This window comes from Schistocerca americana, chromosome 3, assembly GCF_021461395.2.
Source record: "Schistocerca americana isolate TAMUIC-IGC-003095 chromosome 3, iqSchAmer2.1, whole genome shotgun sequence".
Taxonomy (NCBI): domain Eukaryota; kingdom Metazoa; phylum Arthropoda; class Insecta; order Orthoptera; family Acrididae; genus Schistocerca; species Schistocerca americana.
This window is the reverse complement of record NC_060121.1, coordinates 403,814,715-403,829,674: the sequence shown is the minus strand read 5'-3', so window position 1 is coordinate 403,829,674 and position 14,960 is coordinate 403,814,715. Positions and strand designations below refer to the sequence as shown.

The 14,960-nt window shown below is 45.0% G+C and overlaps 1 protein-coding gene across 1 annotated transcript in view; it reads left to right on the top strand.

The window, feature by feature from the left end:
• Nucleotides 1–14,960, top strand: part of LOC124607031 (leucine-rich repeat-containing protein 51-like) — a 100,554-nt gene that overhangs the window by 56,118 nt on the left and 29,476 nt on the right. The window lies entirely within an intron of this gene.

Sequence of the window (14,960 nt, the reverse complement as noted above, 5' to 3'; positions counted from 1 at the left end):
TGTCAGAGATTTGATGTTTTGCAGGTTTCCTGATATTCACGGTACATTCGTGAAATGGTCACACGGGAAAATCCCCACTTCATCGCTACCTCGGAGATGCTGTGTCCTATCGCTCGTGCGCCGACTATAACTCCGCGTGCAAACTCACTCAAATCTTGATAACCTGCCGTTGCAGCAGCAGTAACCGATCTGGCAACTGCGGCAGACCCTTCTTGTCTGTCTTATATAAGCGTGGCCGACCGTAGCGCCATACTCTGCCTGTTTGCTTATCTATGTATTTGAATATGCATGTCCATATCAGTTTCTTTGGCGATTCAGTGTAGCTGGCGTTGTCACTTAACAGTGAGGTGGATAAGTATATCAGTAATATCACATTGTAAAGCAGTAGTCAGATATCTGCATTCTCTAATCAGAGCCTACGTTCTGCCATTAAAATTAAGTTAGAACGATCATAAGTCTCGAATCCTTTTTCGAACAATATCTCAAGTTCTTTTGGCATACTACTTCGAATTCACGTGCAGCTTAAGAATGCCCAAAGGCTCTTTTCGGCTCAGCAAGAATAGGTTACTTGAGTTCCATTGTGAGGCGAGCTTTCTGGTTTGACCTGTTTCGTTAGTGCCTCTTCCGCTGCTTTCAACGGTATCACTCTGGATACCACCATTTAAAGTCAGGGCAAACCTCACGCGGGCCCGGTATGCAAGTCGTGTGTGGGCCAAGGTTCTGTCTGCCTCTGCTTTGCTCGTTCCTTCCGGTAAGTACTCTGCACAGTGCGGTATTTCATTTAGAATTGCGATGCGGCATTTTTCAGTCGGCACACCTATCCTTGTAGATCGTTCAGGGCCACAATGAATTCAAATCTTGCGTTTTCTTTAACGGAGGCGAGCTTAGGGCACTCGACTGTGTTCGTCAGAATGTGTTCCTTCTACAAAGCTATTTTTTTAAATGCAACCCCATCAAATCAGAAAGACGTTGTTTCTCCCCGTTCAGTGCCTTATTGTCGGCAGTGTGCAATCAAGTCCACTTAAAATGCGAGGTCTGAAGTTCATTTCAGATGTTCTAATTTTCGGTGCTGCATTCCTTTTTCCTTCATAAATTCAACAATAGTGAGTTTTAAATCGATAAATCGTTCCAGACGTGCCCCTCGATCTAAGCAACGCACCTTTAAATAATGTACAAAGTCTCCATGCTTTTCGCTCAATGCCACAGAGAACTATTGCAACAGACAGTGGAATAATGCGTGCAAGCCGGTCGGAGTGGCCAAGCGGTTCTAGGCGTTTCAGTCTGGAACCGCGCGACCGCTACGGTCGCAAGTTCGAATCCTGCCTCGGGCATGGATGTGTGTGATGTCCTTAGGTTAGTTAGGTTTAAGTAGCTCTAAGTTCTGGGGGACTGATGACCTCAGATGTTAAGTCCCATAGTGCTCAGAGCCATTTGAACCAAATGCGTGCAACGTCACAAATTTTTCTATTCACACCACCAGTTTCTTCACGACTGCATGCCTACAAATGTAGCACAAAGTGCTTCTTGATGCAGAGAACAATGGATCCCATCTGTCGATTATTTTTGGCTCTTTCATTGTCAATTAACAAGGGTACCTTACGGTCTCAGAAATTCACTTCGGAATGAGACTTCGTAGTCTAGTAGTATACTTCAATGGTGTCCGCCCACAAAAGTTGTAAGGCGCACTAGCCAGAAGATTCCCAGAAAAAGGGCTGTGAATTTTCAGGCGAAACGCTGTGGCAGCGCAGCGAAATGGCTGCAGCTGTAGCGGACTCACTTAACACGCTGGCGAACCAGTTTCGATCCTACCTCTAGATAACTTTTTATTTTATGTTTTTAATTTTGTTAAAAATTATAATACCTTTGAAGTAAAATATTATCAGTAGCGGGTAAGGACGGTCCATAGTTCCGTGAAGATATCGACACTTCCTGACCATCTCCCTACTTGTACATTCAGCAGGGCAACAGCTACACTCTGTTCTTCCACGTAGAAACCGGTTACTCAAATTTACAAAGATTGGTGGAATAGTAGTGCTTCGGCAATAGAGTGGAATTTTCCACCGGTTTTCGAGTTGCTGATTGGCACGTTTAACCACGGCCAGTATCGTGGGGGCGGTAATGTTCTATGTTTGACTTGTACAGGTGCTCTTGGTAGAGTCGAGTCTCGCTTTTAGGTCGGAGTAGGATACAACATTGAGCTCTCGATGCTCTGGACAGCGTGCCTTCCGATGGCTGTCTAATATACTCTCGTTTAGTAATACCCTTTTGACGAAGTTGTTGAAGTTTCGACTTCAACGTAACTTTCCGAATACAGTTGGCAATTGAGTGTTCTGTGAACATGCAGCCTATGTTGTCCGTCTTGAGCAGTTTTGGCTAAAGTTGACTGTATTGGAGTTACAGTGTGACTTCGCTTGTTAAAATCAATGACTGTGTTGTGAGTGATTGTGTGGTGAGCCTTCTTCGTCTCCCTCAGAGGCGCATTTGAATTCCTAGGAAATCTTTAGTCTGGAACAACCAGACCAGGATAATTTGTTTTGGGCTATACCCGCGACATTATCATCACCACAACGGGACGCAGAAGCAACCAGCCATCGCCTCCGGTACGCCAGATCGTGTCCTTGCAGTTAAGAAGACAGCTTCGTAATGTAGCAGCATCGGCAGATAGGGAATTTTGCTATGTGATAATCAGAGCTAAACAGAGCGCGCCTATTACCGTCTTTTCTATTGTGGTTCTGTCTTCGGTGTTCATTGTCTAAGTTCTCACTACTGTAGCAGCAATTAATGTTGGGTTGACTGGGTGTTTCTCTTAAGATCTGAGTTGCAAGGAATCCACATACCACTTGGTCATAAATGTCACGAGCTAGTTTATGGACACCTTCACCTTCACAGCATTTATTTGAGTATGCAATTTGAAGTATTGTAAATGTTTCATGTGTTTTTTTATTTTGAGTTTAGTCATAATAAATTAAATTGTTATTTTGAACAGAACTTTCATTCTGTAGGTTGGTAGAGCAACCCTTTCATCTCTCACTACGTTAATGAATCTTTCCTTTATGAAATTAGTTTCTATCAAATTAAATTATTGCAGATGCCAAACTCTACTCCACTTGCAGGGTCGTTTACAGTCAGTTCGCGTTTCTTCTTAATCCATCTGCAACAGCAAAAGTCCGAGTTTGAAAAAGGGGAGTGGGGGGCTTAGAGCATCATTTCCATATGAAGGTTCTAGAAGAATTTAGTGTTAAACACACTGCTAGCCCTGGCACCTCGCAAGGGCGCTAAAGTTTTAGGCAAAGTTCATATACCGGTCAATTTATATGCTACGGCAGCACAGCGAAATGGCTGCACCTGTAGCAGACTTGCTTGCCACACGGGCGATCTAGATTCGATCCTACCTTCAGGTAACTTTTTATATCCTTTTTTAATTGTTTTAAAATACGTAAAATATTATCAGTAGCGGGTAAGGACGGTCCATAGTTCCGTGAGGATATCGACACTTCCTGACCATCTCCCTACTTGTACATACAGCAGGGCAACAGCTACACTCTGTTCTTCCACGTAGAAACCGGTTACTCAAATTTACAAAGAATATTCTTAATCTATCTGCAGCTTATAATATTGTCGAATTTGCAATAACATTTTATCGACAATAGTAACAGTCATTTCATAAAAAAAATATAATTCTTTGTGCAATCCTAAAGATCGACTGCACACGGACCAGCGCAGAGCTGCGAAACGGCACCAAGAAGGCACTGACCCGCGCACCAATGGGAAGAGCGGGCAGCGCCACACCTCCAGGAAGACAGATTCAGCACCCCCTGTCAACTCTGGCTTAACGAGCCGCCTACAGCTGGTAGGGCCCAGTTTGGTCGCAGACTTCGAGAACAGCCAGCCGGAGTGGCCGAGCGGTTAAAGGCGCTACAGTCTGGAACCGCGCGACCGCTACGGTCGCAGGTTCGAATCCTGCCTCGGGCATGGATGTTTGTGATGTCCTTAGGTTAGTTAGGTTTAAGTAGCTCTAAGTTCTGGGGGACTGATGACCTCAGATGTTAAGTCCCATAGTGCTCAGAGCCATTTGAACCAAATGCGTGCAACGTCACAAATTTTTCTATTCACACCACCAGTTTCTTCACGACTGCATGCCTACAAATGTAGCACAAAGTGCTTCTTGATGCAGAGAACAATGGATCCCATCTGTCGATTATTTTTGGCTCTTTCATTGTCAATTAACAAGGGTACCTTACGGTCTCAGAAATTCACTATCACCTGAGCAAGCCAATCACAGTTATGATTTTTGCAGAAAACGCTGAAATTTGCCCTCCAAGACTGCCTGCGAACACAAGTCATTACCATGCCTCGCTCGTAGCCCATCAGAAAGTGTTTTCACGAAGTTTCTGCGAAGTAACGGAATCTCTAACCGCAGCCGCTCCCTCAGGCCCCTGTGGGCGTGTCGCCTCCGCTCTTATGACAATGTCGGCGTGTGGACAACATCCATTCGACTCCCTCACACCCGTCGGCATAATTCTTTCATCCCCAGCAGAACGCCCCTGTCTTTCCGGACCATACAGGCGACGAGAGACGCAGCGTGGGAAGAAATAGCGACTCTTCACCGCATGTAATTAGAGAGGAAAATATTCATATCTTCTGGGTTCTCAATACTAGCGTTGCAATGACCATACTCGGCTATAATTCCCCAAATCGAATTACTCAGCGCATGATATAAATATGAGAGGGGGCAAGTCACTGTGTGCATTGTAAAGGCATGCCACATCTCACCCATTTTCTTGGAATCTTATGGCTATTGCGCTTTACAACTTTTGTGGATGAGGTATACTGCTACCTTGCGAAGTCTCATCCTGAACTGAATTTCCGCGACCGTAAGGTCCCCTTGTAAATCTTCAACTCTTTCTGCGTGGTATTGTAATATCGTTTCATAGCAAATTTTCAATACCATGTCACTTGTGCGACTGCGTAATATATACCGAGAACTCTCACTCCTCTCTTCTGTCTTTCCCATTTATTTTTAAAGGCTTGTGACGATAGATTGCTTCTTTTTGTGCAGACTGCCACTGGACCTGTGAACGTCCTTCAAAACACGAACAAACAGCGAAGGGTAAACGACGCTGAAACCACGATTCTCCCGAATCAGCCTTGACTGATCCCTACACCTCCTGTATTCTCGGTAAATGTCTTCCCTTACGCCTAAAAGCAGTGAAAAATATCGTTCGCCAGTCATCACAATGCGACATCTCACGAGCTACGTGGTGTGGACGTCACAGCTCGGACGTGTTCATAATAATCAGACTCGTCAGAGTATTTTTAAAGCCATGTCGTGCACCACGGCGATTGTCCTTGTACTGCTGTGGTGGTCTATGAGACTGCTGTGTGATACCTCATCTGCTCTGGAGACGGATGTTGCAGCTCTTGCTTTTCTTACTGAATATTCGTTCAAAGAAATCGATATTTCTTAAAGGTCTTCTCCTTATTTTCGGAGTGAACAAACGGTATAATTTCAGAGTATTCAGTAGTACCTTGTTAACACAATCTATGCAGCTACGTCACATTCCAAAGTAACCATTTTCTAGCTTCTCTGTATGAGATTTAAAACTTTCACAGATCGTTCCATAAAATTTCGAGCGAACTGCTGCATGTCTGCAACTTGCTGCCGCGATATTTCGGCGCAGAGTTTTCTGACAATCTTCAGGCGAAAACTGACAAGAAAGGCACTGAGGCCGCCATCGCTGAACATTGTATTTCCGTTGGTCATTCGATGAAATACTACCAAAGCGAAAATTGGGGCCTATACGTCAAACTTTTGGAGCTCCGTCATCATTAAGCCGGCCGGAGTGGTCGAGCGGTTCTAGGCGCTACAGTCTGGAATCGCGCGACCGCTACGGTCGCAGGTTCGAATCCTGCCTCGGGCGTGGATGTGTGTGATGTCCTTAGGTTAGTTAGGTTTAAGTAGATCTAAGTTCTAGGGTACTGATGACCTCAGATGTTAAGTCCCATAGTGCTCAGAGCCATTTGAACCATTTTTCCATTATTGATTCAGTGGAAATACGACTGTCTGAGTCCTTTATTAATCGAGACGGCGGTTTCCAGTTAAATTCTACGTATAATCCCAATATAGAAAAACTTCGTGTTCTGCGTAACCGGCGTCGTTTGCCATGCGAACAGAATCGATCTGATATCGATAATCCAGCTTTCACCACGGAGGGCGCGCGAGGGAGCACACAGACTTGAAGAGAAACGGCTCATGCGCAACGCCAACTGGACACACAACGCTTGTAAACTGGAAATTTGTGGTAAGGGATATGGGACCAAACTGCTGAGGCCATAGGTCCCTAGGCTTACGCACTGCTTAATCTAACTTAAACTAACTTACGCTAAGGACAACACACACACCCATGCCCGAGGGAGGACTCGAACCTTCGACGGGAGGGGCCGCGTGAACCGTGACAAGACGCCTTACAATACACCGCTACCCCGCGCGGCACTACACATGTGTCGGCGGGGTAGATTAGATTAGATCAGATTAGTGTTTCGTTCCATAGATCCGTGCTGAGGAGATCCTCGTGGATGTGGAACATGTCAATTTATTTTTTTTATTTTTTTTAAGCTGAAATAACAATACTAATAGTATGATTATACGTACAATACATCATTTGTTTCTATTAAAAAATTCGTCAATGGAGTAGAAGGAGTTGGCCACTAGTAAGTCTTTCAGGCTCCTTTTAAACTGATCTTTATTTGTAACTAAATTTTTTATGTTTACTGGCAAATAATTGAAGATGAGTGTTCCTGAGTAGTGGACCCCTTTTTGAACTAAAGTAAGTGCTTTTAAGTCCTTGTGCAGATCATTTTTGTTCCTGGTATTGTATGTATGAACTGAGCTGTTTGTTGGAAAAAGAGATATATTATTTATGACAAATTTCATTAATGAGTAAATATACTGAGAGGCAGTAGTTAGTATACCCAGTTCTTTGAAGAGGTTGCTACAAGACGTCCGTGAATTTACTCCACAAATAATACGTATTACACGCTTTTGGACTCTGAAAACTTTTGTTTGACTTGAAGAGTTACCCCAAAATATTATACCATATGACATTATGTAATGAAAGTAGGCAAAGTATGCAAGCTTTTTCATTTTTATGTCGCCTATGTCTGCTAACACTCGAATTGCAAATACAGATTTGTTAAGGCGTTTCTGCAGTTCTGTGGTGTGCTCTTCCCAACTGAATTTATCATCAAGTTGTAATCCCAGGAATTTAAGACTCAACCTCTTCTATCGGCTCTTCTTCGTATTTTATGCATATGCTGGGTGGAAACCTCTTACAGGTTCTGAGTTGCATATAGTGAGTCTTTTCGAAGTTTAATGTCAGTGAGTTGGCTTTAAACCATTTATTAATATCCATGAAAATATCATTAGCAGATCTTTCTAGAACTACACTTGACATACTATTTATTGCAATACTTGTGTCATCTGCAAACAAAACGAACTCTGCTTCTGGCAGTGTAACTGATGAGAGATCATTAATGTACACAAGAAAAGGCAATGGCCCTAAGATGGATCCTTGTGGGACACCAAATGTAATTTCTTCCCATTCTGATGATGACTGATGACTTAATTCACTAGTCCCTTGCACTGACACCCTTTGTTTAGTGAGGTATGACTTGAACCATTTTGCAGCACTGCCTGTGACACCATAGAATTCTAATTTACTTAAAAGGATGTTGTGGTTCACACAATCAAATGCCTTTGACAAATCACAGAAAATACCTGCTGCTTGTAATTTGTTATTTAATGAATTAAGTACATTTTCACTGTAGGTGTAAATAGCCTTCTCGATATCAGAACCCTTCAGAAATCCAAACTGTGTCCTTGATAATATGTTATTTGTGGTCAGATGGTTGAGCAGCTGCCTGTACATTACTTTTTCTAAAATTTTTGAGAATGCTGGCAAAAGTGAAATCGGTCTGTAGTTTGATGGTATCTCTTTATCCCCTTTCTTGAATAGAGGCTTAACATCTGCATACTTTAGCCAGTCAGGAAATGTCCCAGTTATAATTGACTGGTTACACAAGTAACTTAGAATTGTACTAAACTCACAAGAACATGCCTTAAATAACTTTGTTGGTATTTCATTGTACCCACTAGAATGCTTTGTTTTTAAAGATTTTATTATGGAAGTTATTTCTTTTGGTGAAGCGAGTGATATATTCATGTACTTGAAGTTATTTGTGAAGGCTAGTTTCAGATATTCAAGGGCATTATTTACTGATCCTGAAAGTCCCGTTCTATCAGTAACGGATATAAAGTACTTGTTAAATAGATTTGCCACACTATGCCCATCAGTTACTAATGTGTCATCTACCCTTAGTGCCATTTGCTCCTGTTCCTTTCTGGTTCTATCAGTCTGCTCCTTCACTATATCCCATATTGTTTTTATTTTGTTCCTTGACATTGCTATCTTCTTATCGTAGTGCATTTGTTTAGACGTCTGTATTACTTTTTTTAATGTTTTACAGTATTCCTTGTATTTAGCTAAATCATCAGCATTGGAGCTATTCTTGGTCGACAGATACATTTTCCTTTTTGTCTTACAGGACATCTTTATTCCTTGTGTAATCCATGATTTTATTATAGACTTCTGTTTAATTTGGGTAACTTTTAGAGGAAAACAGTTTTCAAACATGGTACTGACATTGTTCATGAATGTGTTATATTTTTCATTCATGTCATGAGCACTATAAACATCTTTCCAGTTCATATCTTTGAGCAGTTTTCTAAAACACTCAATTTTGATTGACTACTCTCCTGTACTCAGATTTAGCAGTCTTGATAATCTGCTTAGAATTTACATCTAAAACAAGGAGCTGCATGTCATGATCTGACAGTCCATTTATAACAGGTTTTATGATATGATTTTGTTCCCTTGATTTGTCTATGAAAATGTTATCAATGGCTGTCCTTGAGGATTTAGTGATCCTAGTTGGAAAGTGTACAGTGTGAGTGAGATTGAAAGACAACATTACTAACTGCAGTGAATGTTTACTGGTTGATTGTATTAGAAAATCTGTATTAAAGTCACCAGCAATCAAAATTTCTTTGTTTCTTCCTGTTAAATAACCCAAAAGAGCTTCTAGATGATCTAAGAATAGATTATAATTTCCTGCAGGTGCTCGGTAAATAGTCATTATTACATAGGATCTGTTATGGAACTCTACTTCTGTTACACATGCTTCTAGATGCTGTTCTAAACAGAATTTATTGTTGTGTCGGTAGCTGGGCCGACACCGTGAAGTTGAGATGGCTGAAAATGCACGCTAGACTAACGCAGACGGGCGTGAAGTACTGGAACAGGCTACGTAATTAATGTTATTAAGAAAAGTACGTAGCTGTATTAATACTTATCTTTAATATCATTGTGGTACATCGATCTTGACGATACACAGGAGACTTTAATTACAATCACTGTATGGCTAATGGCGCCTTGCTAGTTCGTAGCCATTAACTTAGCTGATGGCTATTCTGTCTCTCGGCTAATGAGAGAGAAAGGCTTCGTACATCTGGTCGGTAGCTAGGTTCTCGTACAACTGGGGCGAGTGCTCTCTCGTATCACGAGACCTGCCTTGGTGGTGGCGCTAGGTCTGCGATTACACAGTGGCGACACGCGGGTCCGACATGTACTAAATGTACCGCGGCCGATTTAAGCTACCACCTAGCAAGTGTGGTGTCTGGCGGTGACACCACATTCCTCCCCCGCAAATCGGCGAACGGTCGTGTGATAAGGCTTCCGCCCGCCGTGGGGAGGACCACATGTTGACGTATGCGATGAGGTGGGGAGCCTAACAACAGGCGAGGCTGTGCCACCCGCACCCGGCCATTCGGTCCGAGGGGAGCTAGGAAACGCCTGAAAAACTAGTCCAGGGTGCACGTCAACATGCGGTGTATGCGCCCGTAAAGAGACAGGAGGGACCGAAGGATCAACCTCCATTGCGTCGGGGTAGCCGACGCGCGATGACGTCATGTGGTCCGGAGCGGGCGGGAGTTCCATGGCGGAGGACAGCTGGTCACGGGAAGCGATCGGCGGCGCGTGACCCTGGGAGGCGCTTGGCGGCTGCAACGAAGCGTCGAATGCGGGCGGCGCCGGCGGGAGAACAAGCGGCGGCGGCGGCGGCTGCTGCTGCTGCGGCGGCGGCGGCGGCGCGTCGCCATGGGGCAAAATGGAAGGCATCGTCGGTAACACCTGGGGATGAGGCGAGCCAGTAGATGGGTCCCCAGGGCGCTGACTGGACGGCACCGTCGCTGAAAGCAGACGGGGAGCGGCAGAACCCGAGCGACGACAGAGGCGCAGCTGATTGAGATGCCGACGCACCTCACCAGAGGCCCCCAAAACCAAATACATCGTGCGGCCGAGGCAGCGAAGAATGCGCCCTGCGAGCCAACGCCGTGAACCTCGATAGTTGCGATAAAATACAACGTCGCCTGGAGCAAAAGCAGGAGTCTGCCGCTGCACAGGAACCTGATGCGGCGGATGCAGCAAAGACATCAAGGTGCGATGAGGACGACCGTGGAGCAACTCAGCCGGCGAGCGACCATCTCGGGGCTGAGAGCGATACGAAGACAAAAAGAGCAACAATGCGTCCTCCCGAGAATGCGACTCTTTCAATTTCAACAACTGTGACTTGAAAGTCCGGACCAATCGTTCAGCGGCACCGTTTGACTGAGGCGAAAACGGCGCGGATGTCAGATGTTGAATACCATTGGCCTGGCAGAATGACTGAAATTCTGCGGACATGAATTGTGGGCCATTGTCGGAAACAATAGTCTGCGGAAGACCTTCAATGCAAAAGATAGCAGACAACGCTTGGATGGTGGCGGAGGACGTCGTGGAAGACATCCGGACAACAAAAGGAAAATTACTGAAGGCATCGACCAGAACCAACCATCGAGCATTCCAGAATGGACCAGCAAAATCAATGTGCAAGCGTTGCCAAGGGGAAGTGGCTTTTGGCCACGCAAAGACTTTCCGCGGCGGTGCGGACTGTTGTTCGGCACATGCCATGCAAGAAGAACACATATTCGTAATCGCAGCATCGATTCCGAACCAAGTACAGTGCTGACGAGCAAGTTGTTTCGTTCGCACTATACCCCAATGTCCTTGGTGAAGAAGCCGTAAAACAGAGGACTGTAACGAACGTGGGACCACGACTCTGGACTGATCATTATCAGAACGCAACAACAAAACACCACATCGAACAAAAAGTCTCTCCTTGTGAGCAAAAAATCGGCGAACCAACGGATCCTCGATCCGAGACTTTGACAAAGGCCATTGCGTAGCAACAAAACGTAAAACAGTAGCAAGGACAGGGTCAGCAGCTGTGGCTGTAGCGACACGACGAAAATCAATCGGAAACGATTCGACCACTTCATCGGTTTCCGAATCAATGAACATGCAAGCAAGTTCGGAAGAATCGAATGCTTTATCCTCAGCAACAGGCAAACGGGACAACGCATCGGCGTTTCCGTGCTTAGCAGTGGACCGATACAAGATATCGTAGCGGTACTGCGAGAGGAAAATAGACCAGCGAATGAATTTCTGCGCTGTACGTGGAGGTACAGGCTTGTTCGGATGAAAAAGCGATGTCAAAGGTTTGTGGTCTGTGATGATGGTAAAGTGACGACCATACAAGAAATCATGGAACTTAGTAACACCAAACACGAGAGCCAAAGCTTCTTTCTCTATCTGTGAATAATTTCTTTGCGCAGACGAGAGCAATTTGGACGCAAAGGCAATAGGGCGATCATGGGAGCCAACTTTGTGCGCAAGCACAGCACCGATCCCGAAATCCGATGCATCTACCATCAACAAAAGGGGTTTCTGGGGATCGAATGGCGTAAGGCAAGTATTAGAAAGCAACGCCGAGTGCAACTGGCGAAAGGCGCGTTCGCATTCCGTCGTCCAGACGAACGGAACACCTGTACGGCGTACGCGATGAAGCGGAGCTGAAAGAGAAGAGGCATTGCGCACATTCACTCACACCTTGTGATTCTACATTGTGCAATGTTCTTGCGACCTCCGGACGCAATGCGTGGGGAACATTGCGCGCTCTGAAAATTTTCGGTTGCGCGTTTCCTTCCAGTTCCAAATGTGCTTCATAGGTTTTTTAGCGCAACCTAAGCCCGGTGCAAAAATGTCTGCAAATTCGTCACACAGCCGAGAAACACTGTCTGTAGGCACAGTCTGATTCACTGATAGGACCTGATTTACAATAGACGTTAAACAACTGAAATAAATCGAGACCAAACAAGTTCACTGCAGAAGAAGAACGAAGAACGTAAAATGACACAAGTTTTGTTTGTCCCTTGTATGTTGCAAGAAGGCTGCACTGTCCTAACACAGGAATTTTCCGTCCGGAATATGTAGTTAGCTTAACATTTGCGGAACGCAACGGAGGTTTGCCCAGTTGTTTGTACGTGTCGTGATTGAGCAATGAAACTGCAGCTCCGGTATCGAGCTGGAATGGTATCACTTTGCCTTCAAAGTCTAAGTCCACAAAAAGTTTATTGTTCTGCTGACGACAAGAGCGACTGTTTTGTGCAATTGGAACAGACACTGGTACAGAATCACTTGCAAATTGACGTGATTTCCGGCGACGTCGACGCACAGTTTTTGTCGGACGAACACAGTCACTGTTAGAGAAAGTGTCACTGGACGAAGCGGAATTAACGACATGAATGTCCATAGGCGAAGGTCCACGAGCCTGAGTGTCCTTGGTTCGATTCCGGCGCGAAGCAAAGGGCCTGGAATGATTGTGATTGTCTGATCTGAGCTTTTTCTGGCAAACACTTTGAACATGTCCTTTCTTATTGCAGAAAAAGCAAATAGCTTGGCGTGACGGGCAATGTTCACGCGAATGTCTAGTAGCACACCGCGGGCACGATTTCACTACATTTGTGGGCTGGCGCGGCACACGTGGCTTAGCGCGCGGCGGCAGCTGTGCGGACGTGCGCGAGGCCCGGTTACCGGGCCGCGCAGCGCGTCCAGCGGGCCGGTTAATGTTACACACGGCTGGCGAAGTTTCAAAAGATTCCTGAGCACAGTCAAGTGTGTCCTGTCTATCCAATATGTCTATCACTTGTTGAAGGGAGGGATTAACTAGTTTCAAAATTTGCTCCCGTATGCGAACATCAGAAACGTTCTGTGCAATTGCATCACGCACCATTGTATCTGAATAAGAAAGGCCACAGTCACATTCAAAGGCACAGTCCCTAGTAAGTCCTTGCAATGTTGCTACCCACTCCCTATTAGTTTGACCGGCCGTACGTTTTGTACGAAAGAACGTATACCGTTTTGCAACCACATTAACTGTTTCTTTGAAATAGGCATCTAATGCAGACAAAATTTCCTCGTAGGACAGAGTTGCTACGTCGCGTCGGGGAAACAATTTCACTATCACACGGTATGTGGACACACCGACACAAGAAAGCAAAAACGGCTGCCGCTCTTTACCTTGAATTCTGTAGGCTGCTAGATGAAAGTTGAACTGGCGAGACCACTCGTGCCAGGTCTCATCGGCTGCCACGTATGGTCGAAAGGGAGGTGCAACAGCGTTTAGTGGCAGCGGTAGCGAAGAAGCGGCGGCGGCCGCATCGGTGTGCAGCGCACGTTGACCCTGGACGAGCTGTCCAAGGGCATCCAATAACGCCTGCGTCTGCTGATTCTGCAAGCGATAAAATTCGGACAGTACATCTGGAGAATGTGGCGAAGCCATGACAATTAAATGTAAGCAATCAGAAAGAACTCTTTTATCTCGTCGCCAATGTTGTGTCGGTAGCTGGGCCGACACCGTGAAGTTGAGATGGCTGAAAATGCACGCTAGACTAACGCAGACGGGCGTGAAGTACTGGAACAGGCTACGTAATTAATGTTATTAAGAAAAGTACGTAGCTGTATTAATACTTATCTTTAATATCATTGTGGTACATCGATCTTGACGATACACAGGAGACTTTAATTACAATCACTGTATGGCTAATGGCGCCTTGCTAGTTCGTAGCCATTAACTTAGCTGATGGCTATTCTGTCTCTCGGCTAATGAGAGAGAAAGGCTTCGTACATCTGGTCGGTAGCTAGGTTCTCGTACAACTGGGGCGAGTGCTCTCTCGTATCACGAGACCTGCCTTGGTGGTGGCGCTAGGTCTGCGATTACACAGTGGCGACACGCGGGTCCGACATGTACTAAATGGACCGCGGCCGATTTAAGCTACCACCTAGCAAGTGTGGTGTCTGGCGGTGACACCACATTTATTAATGTCAATGTTCTTGAATTTATGGCAGTTTTTGATAAATGTGGCAACTCCTCCTCCATCCATATGTACTCTGTCTTAAATACGTGAGCACAGTGCTTTTCCTGTCAGTATTCAGCTGAAGATGCTCAGAAGACACTGCGCCGAAATGTCGTGGTATAAAGTTGGAGACATCTGGCAGTACGCCCGAAATTTTATGGAACTAACAGCTCTATAACTTGCAAAATAGCAATTTATTCATCTCAAATGAATCAGATTCTCTCCTTGCATCGTGAAGTCACAGATTCGTGACCTGTGTTTGGTAACATACTTATACATTTCTTTTATGAAGCAATGTAGAAAAGTAATGCCTCTGAATTTTTTATGTGAAAACTCATAATGCTTCGCATATAAAACAAGCGTTATGAACATTCTAAGTGTTTACTCTTCATGTCTACGTATTTATTTCTCAACCTAGTCACCCTGGTGACGAACACATTTCTTCCAATGAGAGAGCAGTTTGTTCATACTGTCGCTGTAGAATGTCTGAGCACAACCTCACCTCTGCTTGCACCGCTTCATCACTATCAAAGTGAAGTTCTCGAAGGCGTTCTTTAAGTTTTGAAACAGATGAAAATCGAGTGGAGCCAAATCGGGACTGTATAGAGGA